Here is an 18,967-nt window from a genome sequence, read left to right as displayed (position 1 = left end):
CCAAGATTACTATCCGAGTGCCGGCGGTAGGGTGGTTCAAATAGCCTCGGCTATCACCTCATTTTGTCCGGTCGTGATGGTCAAGTGGATTAAGGCGTCTTGTACATACCAGTTGCGTTGCTTCTGGGAGTATGGGTTCGAGTCACTTCTGGGGTGTGAGTTTTCAGTTGCATATTGTCCTGGGGACCATTCAGGCTTGTTCGCATATATATACACATATATATATATATATATATATATATATATATATATATATATATATATATATATATATATATATATATATATATATATATATATATATATATATATATATATATATATATATATATATATATATATATATATATATATATATATATATGTCGTACCTAGTAGCCAGAACGCACTTTTCATCCTACTATGCAAGGCCTGATTTGCCTAATAAGCCAGGTTTTCATGAATTAATATATTTTCTCTAATTTTTTTCTTATGAAATGATAAAGCTACCCATTTCATTATGTATGAGGTCAATTTTTTTTATTGGAGTTAAAAATAACGTAGATATATGACCGAACCTATCCAACCCTACCTAACCTAACCTAACCTATCTTTATAGGTTAGGTTAGGTTAGGTAGCCGAAATAGTTAGGTTAGGTTAGGTTAGGTAGGTTAGGTAGTCGAAAAACAATTAATTCATGAAAACTTGGCTTATTAGGCAAATCGGGCCTTGAATAGTAGGCATAGAAGTGCGTTCTGGCTATTAGGCACGACATATATATATATATATATATATATATATATATATATATATATATAATATATATATATATATATATATATATATATATATATAATATATATATATATATATATATATATATATATATATATATATATATATATATATATATATATATATATATATATATAAAATATATATATATATATATATATATATAATTATATATATATATATATATATATATATATATAATATATATATATATATATATATATATATATATATATATATATATAATTATATATATATATATATATATATATATATATATATATATATATATATATATATGTCGTACCTAGTAGCCAGAACTCACTTCTCAGCCTACTATTCAAGGCCCGATTTGCCTAATAAGCCAAGTTTTCCTGAATTAATATATTTACTATAATTTTTTTCTTATGAAATGATAAAGCAACCCTTTTCTCTATGTATGAGGTCAATTATTTTTTATTGGAGTTAAAATTAACGTAGATATATGACCGAACCTAACCAACCCTACCTAACCTAACCTAACCTATATTTATAGGTAAGGTTAGGTTAGATAGCCAAAAAAAGCTAGGTTAGGTTAGGTTAGGTAGGTTAGGTAGACGAAAAAACATTAATTCATGAAAACTTGGCTTATTAGGGAAATCGGGCCTTGAATAGTAGGCTGAGAAGTGCGTTCTGGCTATTAGGTACGACATATATATATATATGTCGTACCTAGTAGCCAGAATGCACTTTTTGGCCTACTATGCAAGGCCCAATTTGCCTAATAAGCCAAGTTTTCCTGAATTAATATATTTTCTCTAATTTTTTTCTTATGAAATGATAAAGCTACCCATTTCATTATGTATGAGGTCAATTTTTTTTTATTGGAGTTAAAATTAACGTAGATATATGACTGAACCTAACCAACCCTACCTAACCTAACCTAACCTATCTTTATAGGTTAGGTTAGGTTAGGTAGCAGAAGAAGTTAGGTTAGGTTAGGTTAGGTAGTCGAAAAAACATTAATTCATGAAAACTTGGCTTATTAGGCAAATCGGGCCTTGCATAGTAGGCTGAGAAGTGCGTTCTGGCTATTAGGTACGACATATATATATATATATATATATATATATATATATATATATATATATATATATATATATATATATATATATATATATATATATATATATATATATATATGTTAATTGTACCAGTGACATATTATGTAGGTCTTCATCAGGGGAATGGGTTATATTTTGAAAATGCAAAGATGAGAAGTATTGCCATTTATTTGAATAATAACGCAATTTATCGAATTTTAGACGACTTCGACAATCATTATTCGCATCTTTATTACAAACCTTGAAATCATTAGGCTAAGAGCGTGACTCAATACTTGCTTATGACACCTTTGATAAGGAAAGATCGATATTTGCCTCTGACTTATCTACCATTCAAACAAAAGGCTCCCTTCCCATGGAGCAACTTATGTATGAAGCTTGAATTTGACTCTGGCGTTGTATATAATAGGTTGGTTTTACTGTTTGCTGACAAAACTGGGGTTTTATCCATTGACGGACACAGAAACGTCCTATGTGATGTGCAAGCTAAAACGTAATGAGTTGTCGTGATAATAATATAAACTTAAAACAAACTATTTGCTCAGGTGCATTACCTAGGGTGTTCTAATGCGGAAGAGATTGTACATTTCAATATTTTAACAATGAGGCCTATAATCTTTACAAATAATATTCTACCAACTCACAGTAGGGAGTCTATGGGTCACTGTGTGTGTATATATATATATATTGATGTAGTTAAATATCGAATGTTTTTTTTAACAGTTATGACATGACCCCGGATACATATGGTCATTATTTCGTGGAGTTTATTAAAAAGAACAATATATCAGAAGTGTATAGCATGCGTCACAGACTCCAGAGTGCTTTTAGTCTCGTCTGCTGGCTATATTGCATCATGTTTGTTCACAGAATAAGCCATCTGGGCTTATCTTCTGCCTAGTATTATTTACATAATGTATTTTCTAGAGTAACTTTATAATTAAATGATAAACGGGTCCTTGCCTATGTACGACGATATTTCTTTATGAAACAGCTTTGTATGAAAACATTTCGTAGAGGTCTGACTATTGGTTCTTATCGATGGTGTAGGGAATATTTTTGTTACTTACTTAACCTGAATAACTGACTAAAAAGTGGATCAGGAGGGGTAGGAGAAGGGTGAATATCCTATAAAACCCCAGACAGGTGCCAACCCTCTCCATTACTGCCCTATGTTACCTACAAAATGGAAGGTACCACTCAAAGACAATATCATAGATTGATGTCCATGAAGGACCGGGTGAGTATTGATTGTAGTTCTTGGCATATATTATTTATACTTTTGTAATAATAGTTTTTTATTTGTTAATTTCGTTCTTTTCTTTAGAACAGTCAAGTCCACATTTGCCAAGTTATAATTCTACGAGGGAGTTCTATCGTGAACGAACTGCTGTTTCGTAGTCTAATTGATGACACATCTTGTAGAGGTCACAAGTCTGTGGTTTCAGGGGGCTGAGACAAGTAGTATTTTTACTTTGTGAATTAGTATACTTATTCTAATTCCAGATATAAATAAATATACTTTTTATTTAATCATCATACAATTTAAATCGTACTTACAGAGTATACATTTCACCCCCTCTCTGCAAACGGCCCCCCAGCATAGAAAAGGACCTACCCCCAGCAGATAAGCAGCCTCCACCTCCACCACTTGCCAGTGAGGAGGAAGAGGAGTCAGCTGCCTCTAAAAAAAATAGGGTAGAGGACAATGAAGGACATCTTCTCATCATGGTGGAGACTCCAGCAACTGATATGGTGAGTGTAAAAGGCTTAGAATTCTACTCAGAGGAGGAGGAGGAAGAACTACTTTTATGAACATTTTATGTTATTTTGTAGCCTTTACCTAATAAATATATTAACAAAAATGTTTTTTATTCCTCAAATGGGCCATATTATAGACTGTACTCTTGGGTGATTGTGGTTCCCTTTAACTCTTTTAAAGAGAGGAACGAGTGATCACTCACCCTTATATGGGAGGCAGTTGACTTAAGTGTTTTTTCCCCTGAGACACGACCGGTTGAGCCGGAAGAGATTGACCACACCTGAACAAATACTAGAATGAATTTATATAATATCCACCAACTATGTCATTTTACCACTACAGGCACAGTCTTGGGGAGTACATGAAGCTGTAATTGTTGGTTTAACCAACCATAAAAGCCTTTCTTCCTATATTTATTGGAAGAAAGACTATACATTAATAATAGACTATTATTTCTGCTTTCTCCCCCTATAATAGACTATTATTTCTGAAAAATTATAACGCACCCTTATTAAGTACTATTTTCACATAACTTCAACTGTGGCCATTAAGTGTCAGAGTTCTCACCCCAGGGTGTCGTTCTCCTTGGACAAGGACCCGCCGCCGATCACCTCCACCACATATTGGAGCCATTTGATGGTACATTTTCCTGGGAGCTACAGGCAAACCAATCTCCAAATGCTGGGTGCTACCGGCTGACTCTTCTTCGATTGTAGTGTCAATAACCTCTATCCCACTATTAACACACTTATCACCTACTTAAAAGTTCATTTTGCTGGGGTCTACAGGTAGGACTCCCTCTACTAGAATTGCTTCACAATTATTAGTATTGTTACAATATTATAAAATAAAATAATAAAATAAAATGTTTATTTAGGTAAGGTACATACATACAATAAATTTTTACAAAGATTGGTTGACTTATAGGTAGAGCTAGTACATACAATGCCTAAAGCCACTATTACGCAAAGCGTTTCGGGCATGATAAACTTAAATGACAAGCTTAATACTAATTGAGCATAATGAGTAGAATGAAAACAAGAAATGAAAACATAGCTGAAAAAGCAGCACAAATACAATTATGTCGACAAACAGCGCTCTTTAAAAAAAAAAACAGACATTGGTTGACAATAGAAGGGTAAGGTAGGTTACAGGGAATTTATTAGGTATAGCTTCGTTTTTAGCTTAAACTGGTTGAGAGAGGTACAGTCTTTAACATGGTTGGGAAGGTCATTCCACATTCTGGGCCCCTTGATTTGTAGAGCATTTCTAGTTTGATTAAGTCGTACTCTAGGAATATCAAAACTGTATTTATTTCTGGTGTGGTGCTCATGGGTTCTGTTACAACCTTCTATGAATCTTTTGAGATCAGGATTGGCATTATTGTTTAGCGTTTTATATATGTATAATACACATGAGAGAATGTGCAGTGACTTAATGTCTAACATATTCAGAGATTTGAGTAGGGGTACCGAGTGATGTCTGGGGCCAGAGTTGGAGATTGTCCTAATAGCAGCTTTGTGTTGAGTAATTAGAGGACGTAAGTGATTTTGGGTAGTAGAGCCCCAAGCACAAATACCATAGTTGAGATATGGATAGATAAGGGAGTAATAGAGAGTCACCAGGGCAGGGCGTGGTACATAATATCTGATCTTAGAAAGAATGCCCACAGTTTTTGAAACTTTTTTGGATATATTTAGAATGTGTCCCTGGAAATTCAGCTTGTGGTCAATGAGAATGCCAAGGAATTTGCCATCTAATTTGTTACAAATTTGGGTATTGTTTATTTTGAGATTTATTTGATTGGAGGATTTATTGCCAAACAGAATATAGAAAGTTTTTTCAATGTTAAGGGTGAGTTTGTTGGCAGTTAGCCAAAGATGGACTTTATTTAGCTCAGTATTTACTGTGGCATTTAGAGCAAGTGGGTCAGGACTGGAGTAAATGAAGGTTGTGTCGTCAGCAAACAGAATTGGTTTGAGGTGTTGGGAGGCATTTGGAAGGTCATTAATGTAGATGAGAAAGAGGAAAGGGCCAAGTATGCTGCCCTGAGGAACACCAATGTTGATGGGTAGGGTGGGAAAAATTGTATTATTCACAGAAACATATTGGAGCCTGTCAGTAAGGTAGGATTTGAGGTATTGTAGGGAGTGTCCTCTGACTCCATAATGATGTAATTTAAGAAGAAGGTTTTGGTGGTTGACAGTATCAAAAGCTTTAGCAAGGTCCACAAATAACCCAACAGGGAACTCATTTTTATCAAGAGCTGTATGAATCGAGTTAAGCATACTAACAAGTGCATCGTTAGTGCTTTTTTTGGGTCTGAAGCCATATTGGCAAGGGCTAAGTATATTGAGTTTGGCTAGATATGAGTAAAGCTGCTTGTAGATTAGTTTTTAAAAAATTTTTGACAAGTTTGGCAGGATTGATATAGGTCTGTAGTTGTTAACATCTGTGAGATCACCACATTTGTGGACAGTCGTTACTCTCGCTTTTTCTTAGAATATCTGGAAAGGTTTGGAGTTCAAGTGACTTGTTGAAGAGCAAAGCAATAGCAGGGACTAAAGATCTGGAGGCTTTTTTGTAAATTAAAGTTGGTATCTCCTCAAGGGCACCAGACTTGGTTTTAAGGGAAAGGATTATCTCATTGACGTCAGTGGAATTAATAGGCTTTAGGTACAGAGACTGTGGATAGTTACCTGTAAGATAGTCCTTAATCTAGTCCTTATCATAGTTTCTGTATTATTAGCAGTGTTTCAGCAATATTAGGTCTATTTTTGAATAATGAGCATTGTATCAGAATCATTCGCAGCTGTTTAAAAATTATTTGTTCTTTTTCAGACTTATCAGCACTATTTCACAATTATCAGCAATGTTTGAGGCTTAAGGTATTGTTACAGTAAGTAATATGTATTGTTTCAGAATTTCAGTATTATTTCCAACACTTTCATAATTATTTGTTTTGTTTCTTAATTTTCATCAATGTATCAAAATTATTTGCATTGCCTCAGCATTATTTCAGATTGATTAGCAATATTCCAGAATTATTCGCAATGTTTCCAAATTATTATATATATCAATCAGTATTATAAGCATTGACTTAGAATTACTGGCATTGTTTCAGCATTATTAGCATACTTGAGAATTATTAGCATTGTTTCAATACCATATAAACTGATTAAATATTATTAGCATTGCTTCAGAATCATTATAATTGCTTCATTATAATAAGGATTGTTTTAGTATTATTAGCATTGTTTATGTATTGTTAGCATTCTCTCAGCAATATATGGAGTGTGTACTTAACACCAAGCTGACTACTGATACCGGACCTAACGCCACATTAACTACTGGTGCCTGACCTAACACCACATTGACTACTGGTACCGGACCTAACGCCAAGGTGACTACTGGTACCTGACCTAACGCCAAGGTGACTACTGGTGCCGGACCTAACACCACATTGACTACTGGTACCGGACCTAACGCCAAGGTGACTACTGGTACCTGACCTAACGCCACATTGACTACTGGTACCGGACCTAACGCCAAGGTGACTACTGGTACCTGACCTAACACCAAGGTGACTACTGGTACCTGACCTAACACCACATTGACTACTGGTACCGGACCTAATGCCACATTGACTACTGGTGCCGGACCTAACACCAAGGTGACTACTGGTGCCGGACCTAACGCCACATTGACTACTGGTGCCAGACCTAACGCCACATTGACTACTGGTGCCGGACCTGACACCAAGGTGACTACTGGTACCGGACATAACACCACATTGACTACTGGTACCGGACCTAACACCACATTGACTACTGGTACCTGACCTAACACCACATTGACTACTGGTACCGGACCTAACACCACATTGACTACTGGTGCCGGACCTAACACCACATTGACTACTGGTACCGGACCTGACACCAAGGTGACTACTGGTACCGGACATAACACCACATTGACTACTGGTACCGGACCTAACACCACATTGACTACTGGTACCTGACCTAACACCACATTGACTACTGGTACCGGACCTAACACCACATTGACTACTGGTGCCGGACCTAACACCACATTGACTACTGGTACCGGACCTAACACCACATTGACTACTGGTGCCGGACCTAACACCACATTGACTACTGGTACCGGACCTAACACCACATTGACTACTGGTGCCGGACCTAACACCACATTGACTACTGGTACCGGACCTAACACCACATTGACTACTGGTGCCGGACCTAACACCACATTGACTACTGGTGCCGGACCTAACACCAAGGTAACTACTGGTGCCGGACCTAACGCTACATTGGCTACTGGTACCGGACCTAACGCCACATTGGCTACTGGTACCGGACCTAACACCAAGGTGACTACTGGTACCTGACCTAACACCACATTGACTACTGGTACCGGACCTAACACCAAGGTGACTACTGGTACCGGACCTAACGCTACATTGACTACTGGTACCTGACCTAACACTAAGGTGACTACTGGTACCGGACCTAACGCCACATTGACTACTGGTACCGGACCTAACGCCACATTGACTACTGGTACCGGACCTAACACCACATTGACTACTGGTACTGGACCTAACACCAAGGTGACTACTGGTACCGGACCTAACACCACATTGACTACTGGTGCCGGACCTAACACCAAGGTGACTACTGGTACCGGACCTAACACCACATTGACTACTGGTACTGGACCTAACGCCACATTGACTACTGGTACCGGACCTAACACTAAGGTGACTACTGGTACCGGACCTAACACCACATTGACTACTGGTGCCGGACCTAACACCACATTGACTACTGGTACCGGACCTAACGCCACATTGACTACTGGTACCGGACCTAACGCCACATTGACTACTGGTACCGGACCTAACGCCACATTGACTACTGGTACCGGACCTAACACCACATTGACTACTGGTACCGGACCTAACGCCACATTGACTACTGGTACCGGACCTAACGCCACATTGACTACTGGTACCGGACCTAACGCCACATTGACTACTGGTACCGGACCTAACGCCACATTGACTACTGGTACCGGACCTAACACCAAGGTGACTACTGGTACCTGACATAACACCAAGCTGACTACTGGTACCTGACCTAACACCAAGGTGACAGGACACCACGTGCGGCCAGTGTGAGGTGAAGGTAATGCCGCCAGGGCATGGACGCATTCATTAGACTGGTGGTGCATCAGTGATATGCTCATGACTGTCACACCACAGTTAACCAAGAGTGAAATAATTTACTGGGATGTGAGTGTGGCCGACCAATTATGTTAGTGTTATAACTTATAACTTATAGTGTTCGTACTTGTCACCCGGCCATTGACTCTACGAGTCAGTCGCCAGGCTTAGCAGGACTATTCAGACACCTGCTACGGGTGTAGAGTGGAGAAGGTGAGGCCTGCAGTGGTGCCTTGTTATGACGATACCCTGTGTGGTGACGTCGCCACATGTGTCATATGGGTCGGGATTATAGTAATCACACATTTAGCGTTGTAGTTACCGATGTTTTCAGTGTTTCATTATTCATTTGGTTATTTCAGTAATTTACATGTGAACGGAGTCTGCGTGACTCGTACAAATTTTTCATGTAGACCTGAGTATTTTTTATACTCAGTGTGTAGTCAAGTGATTTCGTGTGTGTGATGACTTCACTGTGTTGTCTTTCACTGCCATAAAACTCGCTGTTGTGTACTTTTGTTACATACGTTTTCTTTAAGAGATCATTACTGGCTATCAGTTCTTGCAATATTATTTGACAAAGTGTTGTGATACTGATTGACAAAGTGTTGTGATACTGATTGACAAAGTGACGATGACTGGTGTGCAGCTGTACACCAGTCATCGTCACATGAAACTGTCGTGTGATAAGAAGGTATTACTGGAGTTATCACGAGTGTTTAGGTTAGTTCATTCTGTGCCTCACCGGTGGTGGGGACAGGTGATCTTAAAGCATACTAACTCTCCTGGAGTCATTCCCACCTGGATTATGCTGATTGTTTAGCTTTGCTAGCGTGATGCTCTCATTTAACGTGTAAACCCTGCTAGTGTAATAGTGTTAAGCTTGGTCAGTAAACCTATGTTAGTATTACGAAAGATTTCCTTTTAACTCCTTCCTAAGTTCTGCCACACGCGTAGATATGTTAGTCTACTTAAGTCCCCTTTGGCATACCTGGGTAGTGCTGCTTCACAGCTCTACACCTTATTTATCATAACATTAGGTGGGAACCCCTTAGTTACTTACGCCCTATAATGTCTTTTATGATTACGATTTACTTTTACTAGATTACGTCCTAGTGACGAGAGATGACGATATTCTGGTGGTGGATATTACCACCTTGTGTAATACTCTCAAATATCGCAACATCGGAGTCGTGACTGTTGTTCTCGCCACGATGCACCACATGCATTGATGGCCTGCAGATCCTGAACCCTTGCTCAGTGTTGCAGGCTGTTGAAATCGTTTCAAGTGTGAAAATCCATTTCATCTCATTCAGTATTATTAGCAATGAATCAGCATGATTAGCATTGATTCAATATTATTAGAATTGCTTAAATATTATTAGCATTCTTTCAGTGCGAGCAATAAGTGAAATCCTCACTAGACTTCTCTTGAAGTCTCAGGATCGCCAAAGGTTTCAATTGAATCACAGGTTAATTGTTTTTCAGCATGTTCTGGTTAAGTGGTTTAGATGTGCGCTTGGAAGTTCCAAGTGAGCAGGTTGGAATCCTCATCACAGCTCCAACTAATTTTCTCATTTTTCTTTAGCATTTTTTAATTGTTTTAATATTATTATCATTCCTTCAGTATTATTAGCATTGTTCCAGTATTATTTGCACTGTTGCAGAACTATTAGCATGGTTTCTGAATTATTGGCATTGTTTTCAGCATTTGTTCCACGTTATCAGTTATTTTTTCATTATTTCATTATCATTATCATTTTTAAGCATTATTAGCGTTGATGCAATATTATTATTATCATTATTTCATTACTCTGATTCAGAAATATTAACATTATTTCAGAATTATCATTATTTTTTATCTTCCATTTTTTCTGAAACTGTTTCATGGTTTCAGTATTACTTGCATTGCTCCAGAATTATTAGTATTGTTTCTACATAACTAAAAATTTATCAGTATATTATAATTTCTTCAGGATTATCAGAGTTTCAGTATAAGTAGTATATTTTCAAAATTATTGTCATTGTTTCTATGTTATCATTATTTCAGTTTTTCCGAACAGTTATTTTTGTTTTAAATTTTTAATATTGTTCCAGAATTATCAGCACTGCTATAGAACTATTAGACAAATTTCTGAATTATTTTTATAGTTCAAATACTATAATTGTTATTAGCATATAGTCAACAAATTTTGCATTGCACCAGTTTCATTTGAGTTTATTTATAATCAACATTGCTTCGGTGTTTTTGAATTGTTTAAGTGTTATTGGAATAGTTTCAGTATTACTTTGATTTTAAATATTCATAAAAGCAGTAAACAGCTAGTATTAAGCACTACAACCCCAAAGAATGAGGTTATTTGATAAAATACCATATTCAAGATTACCAACAGAGTGCCGTCGGGATGGTGGGGAAAATAGCCTCGGCTACCATCATCTTTTGAACGGTCGTGATGGTCGAGAGGTTAAGGTGTCCTGTACACCTTACACCTGTACACCTGGAGGCCTGGTCGACGACCGGGCCGCGGGGACGCTAAGCCCCGGAAGCACCTCAAGATATACACCAGTTGCATAGTGATCCTGGCAGTATGGGTTCGAGTCACTTCTGGGATGTGAGTTTTTGGTTGCATATATGCCTTAGGACCATTCAGGCTTGTTCATATATATACATATATATATATATATATATATATATATATATATATATATATATATATATATATATACATATATATATACATATATTTTGGTAGCAGTCTTTCCTGTAGACATATATTATTAAATATGACCGAAAAAGTAAGGTTAATAATTCTAACACGAATTTTCTCAATCTTTCGTACATTTCGTTTCACTGTTGGAGGTAAATAAAAAATCAATTCTCCAAAATTCATTTTTATTTCTAGTCAGACGCGACACGAGCGCGTTTCGTAAAACTTATTACATTTTCAAAGACTTTAGTTCACAAATACACAACTGAATAGAACTTACGCATCTCCGATTTTATATCTACATTTGAGTGAGGTGGAAGGGGTGATGTGGCATTAACACAAGACAGAACAAGATGTGGTATTAATAGGGTATTAATTTCATCAACACAAGACAGAACAAGAGTATTAATAGGGTATTAATTTCATCAACACAAGACAGAACACGAAACAATGGATATTGAATAGAAGTGTTTGTAGAAAGCCTATTGGTCCATATTTCTTGATGCCTCTATATTGGAGCGGAGTCTTGAGGTGGGTAGAATATAGTTGTGCAATAATTGGCTGTTGATTGCTGGTGTTGACTTCTTGATGTGTAGTGCCTCGCAAACGTCAAGCCGCCTGCTATCGCTGTATCTATCGATGATTTCTGTGTTGTTTACTAGGATTTCTCTAGCGATGGTTTGGTTGTGGGAAGAGATTATATGTTCCCTAATGGAGCCCTGTTGCTTATGCATCGTTAAACGCCTAGAAAGAGATGTTGTTGTCTTGCCTATATACTGGGTTTTTTGGAGCTTACAGTCCCCAAGAGGGCATTTGAAGGCATAGACGACGTTAGTCTCTTTTAAAGCGTTGTGTTTTGTGTCTGGAGAGTTTCCCATGAGTAGGCTGGCCGTTTTTCTGGTTTTATAGTAAATCGTCCGTTGTATCCTCTGATTTTTGTCTGTAGGGATAACGTTTCTATTAACAATATCTTTTAGGACCCTTTCCTCTGTTTTATGAGCTGTGGAAAAGAAGTTCCTGTAAAATAGTCTAATAGGGGGTATAGGTGTTGTGTTAGTTGTCTCTTCAGAGGTTGCATGGCGTTTCACTTTCCTTCTTATGATGTCTTCGACGAAACCATTGGAGAAGCCGTTGTTGACTCTGTAGGGTAAGGCAGGTCCTAGTCAACAGAACTCTGTAGGGTAAGGCAGGTCCTAGTCAACTGAACTCTGTAGGGTAAGGCAGGTCCTAGTCAACAGAACTCTGTAGGGTAAGGCAGGTCCTAGTCAACAACGGCTTCTCCAATGGTTTCGTCAAAGACATCATAAGAGGGAAAGTGAAACGCCATGCAACCTCTGAAGAGACAACTAACACAACACCTATGCCCCCTATTAGACTATTTTACTATTTATATATGTATATATATATATATATATATATATATATATATATATATATATATATATATATATATATATATATATATATATATATATATATATATATATATATATATATGTATACATATATACATATATATATATATATGTCGTACCTAGTAGCCAGGACGCACTTTTTGGCCTACTATGCAATCTATTACCTACTATTGTGACGATAATCTCCTTCAAGAGATTGAGCCTGCTCTTCCCTCCAAAATACGTCGCTACAAATCTATATACAACTACTATGGAAGAAATATCCAACAACGACAACAACATCTCCAAGGTTTGCCAGAGAGCAAAACGTATGCAGCCAGGAACACCTGCTCCGCCTCGAACCACCAAACTACCTGTCTTGTCGCCTGCTCATCGCTGATTGGCTGCAGGTCCAGCTGCAACTGCACTCCACCCACCATACTACTTGATGTCTGGGGCCGCCACGACCTCAGTCCTCAGAATATCCCGTGCTTTCGACAAGTTAACACGTCTCGTTGGTAGACTAAGCCCCAGGCTTACGTGTACTAAGAGAAGTGATAGCTTGAAGCCAATATTCCTGCACCTATTTACTTTGTTTGCCATACACTTGTTATTTGCTCACTTGTCTTAACGTAACTTTTCATTTTGCCATTTGATTATTCTTATTATTTTGATTCATTTTATTATACAAATTTGTATGTCCATTTTATTCATGTTTTGCTTTCTTTAACGTAATTAAAATTTCATTGTTAAAATTTACTTGTATTTTGTGTGTCTTCTCCTTACCTTACCACAGACGAAGTTCCAGATTTTCTATTTTTTTTGGTTAATATGTGACGAGGCCATACCCCTAGCTTTTGAACAGCCGAACACCAACGCGTTACCGTCACAATATATATATATATATATATATATATATATATATATATATATATATATATATATATATATATATATATATATATATATATATATATATATATATATATATATATATATATATATATATATATATATATATATATATATATATATATATATATATATATATATATATATATATATATATATATTGGTGTATACTGGCAGCAGGTTTTCTTTCAAACATGTTTCATTGAATATGACCGCATATTCTGTATTTATTATTTTCTGGTTTAGGGCTTCTATCCCTCTAACTATTTTCTTAGCATCAGGGCTTAATTGAAATAGGAGTTCTCCAAAACTCATTTTCGTACATCTAAGGTGAAGAAAAGAAGTGATTTACTATAGAGTGTATTACACTTATTTGTATAATTTGCACGACGTTTCGAACCTCCATCGTTCATTCTCAAGTGAACAGATCTTAAAATACTAGTTGATTTTATACCCGCATTAGGTCAGGTGATAATACAATGAAGGTGAAAACATGGGGGGATACATAAGGGATAAATGTGAGGTGAAACATAGAGGCTGCATAAGGCTTATTGGCCCATACGAGGCATCTCCTATCTAAATACAAAGATTAATCCAGTGTAATTGGCCTGTTATGTTGGACATTGTCTTCTGTGTTGGCATCGATATGTTCTTGTCTTGTCCCTACTCTCATGGTGGGTAGAGTAAATAGTTCCGTGATTTGGGTGTTCATGGTAGGTCGCTCTATTCTTATGTGAATTGCCTCAAGAATTTGTAATCTTCTTGAATCTTGGGTTTTGTCTATTATGCAAGTATTCTTGTTCAACATTTCTCTTGTTAGAGTAATGTCATGGGCTTGTCTCATGTGATTCCTAGGGGCACCAGATTGAAGATGGCATGTCAAACGCCTCGTCAGCTTGGTCGACGTCATACCTATGTACTTACATTGAAGGTTACATCCTTCGTGGGGGCAAGTGTACATGTATACAACGCTTGACTGCTGTAGAGGGTTCTCCGTCGGCTTCGGGCTGTTTTTGAGAAGGAGTTCGGAAGTCTTCTTGGTTTTGTAGAATATTATCAGGTTTATGTTTTGGTTAGGAGTAGTGCTTTTTACTCCTTTACGGATTATTTCTTTCATTATTCTTTCCTCTTTTATATGTTCACTGTGCATGGTTGATTTGTAATATAATTTTATTGGGGGTGTTGTGGTTTCTGTTCTAGGTTCTGAATTATACCAACGGTCCAAGTGTCTTCTTATAGCAGCGTTTATTTCCGCGTTGCTATATCCGTTGTTCACCAATACCTGAGTTACTCTTTCAAACTCTCTACTCACGTTGCTCCGAACTCCTTCTCAAAAACAGCCCGAAGCCGACGGAGAACCCTCTACAGCAGTCAAGCGTTGTATACATGTACACTTGCCCCCACGAAGGATGTAACCTTCAATGTAAGTACATAGGTATGACGTCGACCAAGCTGACGAGGCGTTTGACATGCCATCTTCAATCTGGTGCCCCTAGGAATCACATGAGACAAGCCCATGACATTACTCTAACAAGAGAAATGTTGAACAAGAATACTTGCATAATAGACAAAACCCAAGACTCAAGAAGATTACAAATTCTTGAGGCAATTCACATAAGAATAGAGCGACCTACCATGAACACCCAAATCACGGAACTATTTACTCTACCCACCATGAGAGTAAGGACAAGACAAGAACATATCGATGCCAACACAGAAGACAATGTCCAACATAACAGGCCAATTACACTGGATTAATCTTTGTGTTTAGATAGGAGATGCCTCGTATGGGCCAATAAGCCTTATGCAGCCTCTATGTTTCACCTCACATTTATCCCTTATGTATCCCCCCATGTTTTCACCTTCATTGTATTATCACCTGACCTAATGCGGGTATAAAATCAACTAGTATTGTAAGATCTGTTCACATGAGAATGAACGATGGAGGTTCGAAACGTCGTGCAAATTATACAAATAAGTGTAATACACTCTATAGTAAATCACTTCTTTTCTTCACCTTAAAAGTACGAAAATGAGTTTTGGAGAACTCCTATTTCAATTAAGCCCTGATGCTAAGAAAATAGTTAGAGGGATAGAAGCCCTAAACCAGAAAATAATAATTACAGAATATGCGGTCATATTCAATGAAACATATATATATATGTATACATATATACATATATATACATATATATGTCGTACCTAGTAGCCAGAACGCACTTTTTGGCCTACTATGCAAGTCCCGATTTGCCTAATAAGCCAAGTTTTCCTGAATTAATATATTTTCTCTAATTTTTTTCTTTTGAAATGATAAAGCTACCCATTTCATTATGTATGAGGTCAACTTTTTTTTATTGGAGTTAAAATTAACATAGATATATTACCGAACCTAACCAACCCTACCTAACCTAACCTAACCTATCTTTATAGGTTAGGTAGCCGAAAAAGTTAGGTTAGGTTAGGTTAGGTAGGTTAGGTAGCCGAAAAACAATTAATTCATGAAAACTTGGCTTATTAGGCAAATCGGGCCTTGCATAGTAGGCTGAGAAGTGCGTTCTGGCTATTAGGTACGACATATATATATATATATATATATATATATATATATATATATATATATATATATATATATATATGCAAACAAGCCTGAATGGTCCCCAGGACTATATACAACTGAAAACTCACACCCCAGAAGTGACTCGAACCCATACTCCCACAACTGGTATGTACAGGGACGCCTTAATCCGCTTGACCATCACGACCGGACATAAGGAAGTGATAGCCGAGGCTATATGAACCACTTCCCCGCCGGCACTCGGATGGTAATCTTGGGCATAGCATTTTATCAAATCACCTCATTCTTTGGGGCACACGTGAGGAACACAAATGCAAACAAGCCTGAATGGTCCCCAGGACTATATACAACTGAAAACTCACACCCCAGAAGTGACTCGAACCCATACTCCCACAACTGGTATGTACAGGGACGCCTTAATCCGCTTGACCATCACGACCGGACATAAGGAAGTGATAGCCGAGGCTATATGAACCACTTCCCCGCCGGCACTCGGATGGTAATCTTGGGCATAGCATTTTATCAAATCACCTCATTCTTTGGGGCACACGTGAGGAACACAAATGCAAACAAGCCTGAATGGTCCCCAGGACTATATACAACTGAAAACTCACACCCCAGAAGTGACTCGAACCCATACTCCCACAACTGGTATGTACAGGGACGCCTTAATCCGCTTGACCATCACGACCGGACATAAGGAAGTGATAGCCGAGGCTATATGAACCACTTCCCCGCCGGCACTCGGATGGTAATCTTGGGCATAGCATTTTATCAAATCACCTCATTCTTTGGGGCACACGTGAGGAACACAAATGCAAACAAGCCTGAATGGTCCCCAGGACTATATACAACTGAAAACTCACACCCCAGAAGTGACTCGAACCCATACTCCCACAACTGGTATGTACAGGGACGCCTTAATCCGCTTGACCATCACGACCGGACATAAGGAAGTGATAGCCGAGGCTATACCCAGCAAACAATTTTAGGTTGCCACAACATATCTGGAAAGTATTTGAAAGTATTGGAAACGTTTGTTTTATCGTATCAGATACGATATTGTGTGTGGACTTAAATAGGTTTCCAAAACTTATAACCAAGACATATGTATCTAACACTAATTTGAGATGTTGTGGCAACTTTACACTCCTAACATGAGTCATTCATAATCCATTCATATACCAATATGAATCTCTTATGAAAGGTTTGAGCCAATAATCTGAACTCTTTTCACATCTTTGTGTTTAAAGTTAAATTTCTTGAAATTAAATTATATTTTATATTATATTATTTTTATTATATTTTATATTATATTATTATTTTCAATTTAAATATTAAAACCAATTTAAGGGTAAAAAAAATCTTATAATTTATATTTCTTTTATTATTTACTAACAATTATAATTATTTACTAACGGAAAGAGGGGAGGCTGTACGGCGGAGAGTGGCGGCTGTGGCGGACAGTGGCGGCGGTGGCGGATAGTGGCGGCGGGCGGACAGTGGCGGCGGCGGGCGGACAGTGGCGGCGGCGGGCGGACAGTGGCGGCGGTGGCGGATAGTAGCGGCGGGCGGACAGTGGCGGCGGCGGGCGGACAGTGGCGGCGGCGGGCGGACAGTGGCGGCGGGCGGACAGTGGCGGCGGTGGCGGATAGTGGCGGCGGGCGGACAGTGGTGGCGGTGGCGGATAGTGGCGGCGGGCGGACAGTGGCGGCGGCCGGACAGTGGCGGCTGTGGCGGATAGTGGCGGCGGGCGGACCGTGGCGGCTTTGGCGGCGGTGGTGGACAGTGGCAGCGGGCGGACAGTGGCGGCGGCGGGCGGACAGTGGCGGGCGGACAGTGGCGGCGGCGGGCGGACAGTGGCGGCGGCGGGCGGACAGTGGAGGCGGCGGGCGGACAATGGTGGCGGCGGGCGGACAGTGGTGGCGGTGGCAGACAGTGGTGGCGGTGGCGGACAGTGGCGGCGGTGGCGGACAGTGACGGCGGTGGCGGACACTGGCGGCTGTGTCTGGCGGTGGTGGCGGGCGGTGGCGGGTGGCGGCGTCTGTGATGAGTGGTGGCGGCTGGCGGTGGTGGGTGGTGGTGGCGGCGGTGGTGGTGGTGGGTGGTGGTGGCGGCGGCGGCTGGTGGTGGTGGGTGGTGGCGGCGGTGGTGGTGGCGGCGGTGGTGGTGGGTGGTGGTGGCGGCGGCGGCTGGTGGTGGTGGGTGGTGGCGGTGGTGGGTGGTGGTGGCGGCGGCGGCTGGTGGTGGTGGGTGGTGGTGGGTGGTGGTGGCGGCGGCGGCTGGTGGTGGTGGGTGGTGGCGGTGGGTGGCGGCGGCGGCTGGTGGTGGTGGGTGGTGGCGGCGGGTGGTGGGTGGTGGCGGCTGTGGTGGGTGGTGGCGGGCGGTGGCGGGCGGTGGCGGGCGGTGGCGGGCGGCGGCGGCTGGTGGTGGTGGGTGGTGGCGGCGGTGGTGGTGGGTGGTGGTGGCGGCGGCGGCTGGTGGTGGTGGG

This window comes from Procambarus clarkii, chromosome 66 (genome assembly GCF_040958095.1).
Source record: "Procambarus clarkii isolate CNS0578487 chromosome 66, FALCON_Pclarkii_2.0, whole genome shotgun sequence".
Classification (NCBI taxonomy): domain Eukaryota; kingdom Metazoa; phylum Arthropoda; class Malacostraca; order Decapoda; family Cambaridae; genus Procambarus; species Procambarus clarkii.
This window is presented reverse-complemented; position numbering follows the sequence as displayed.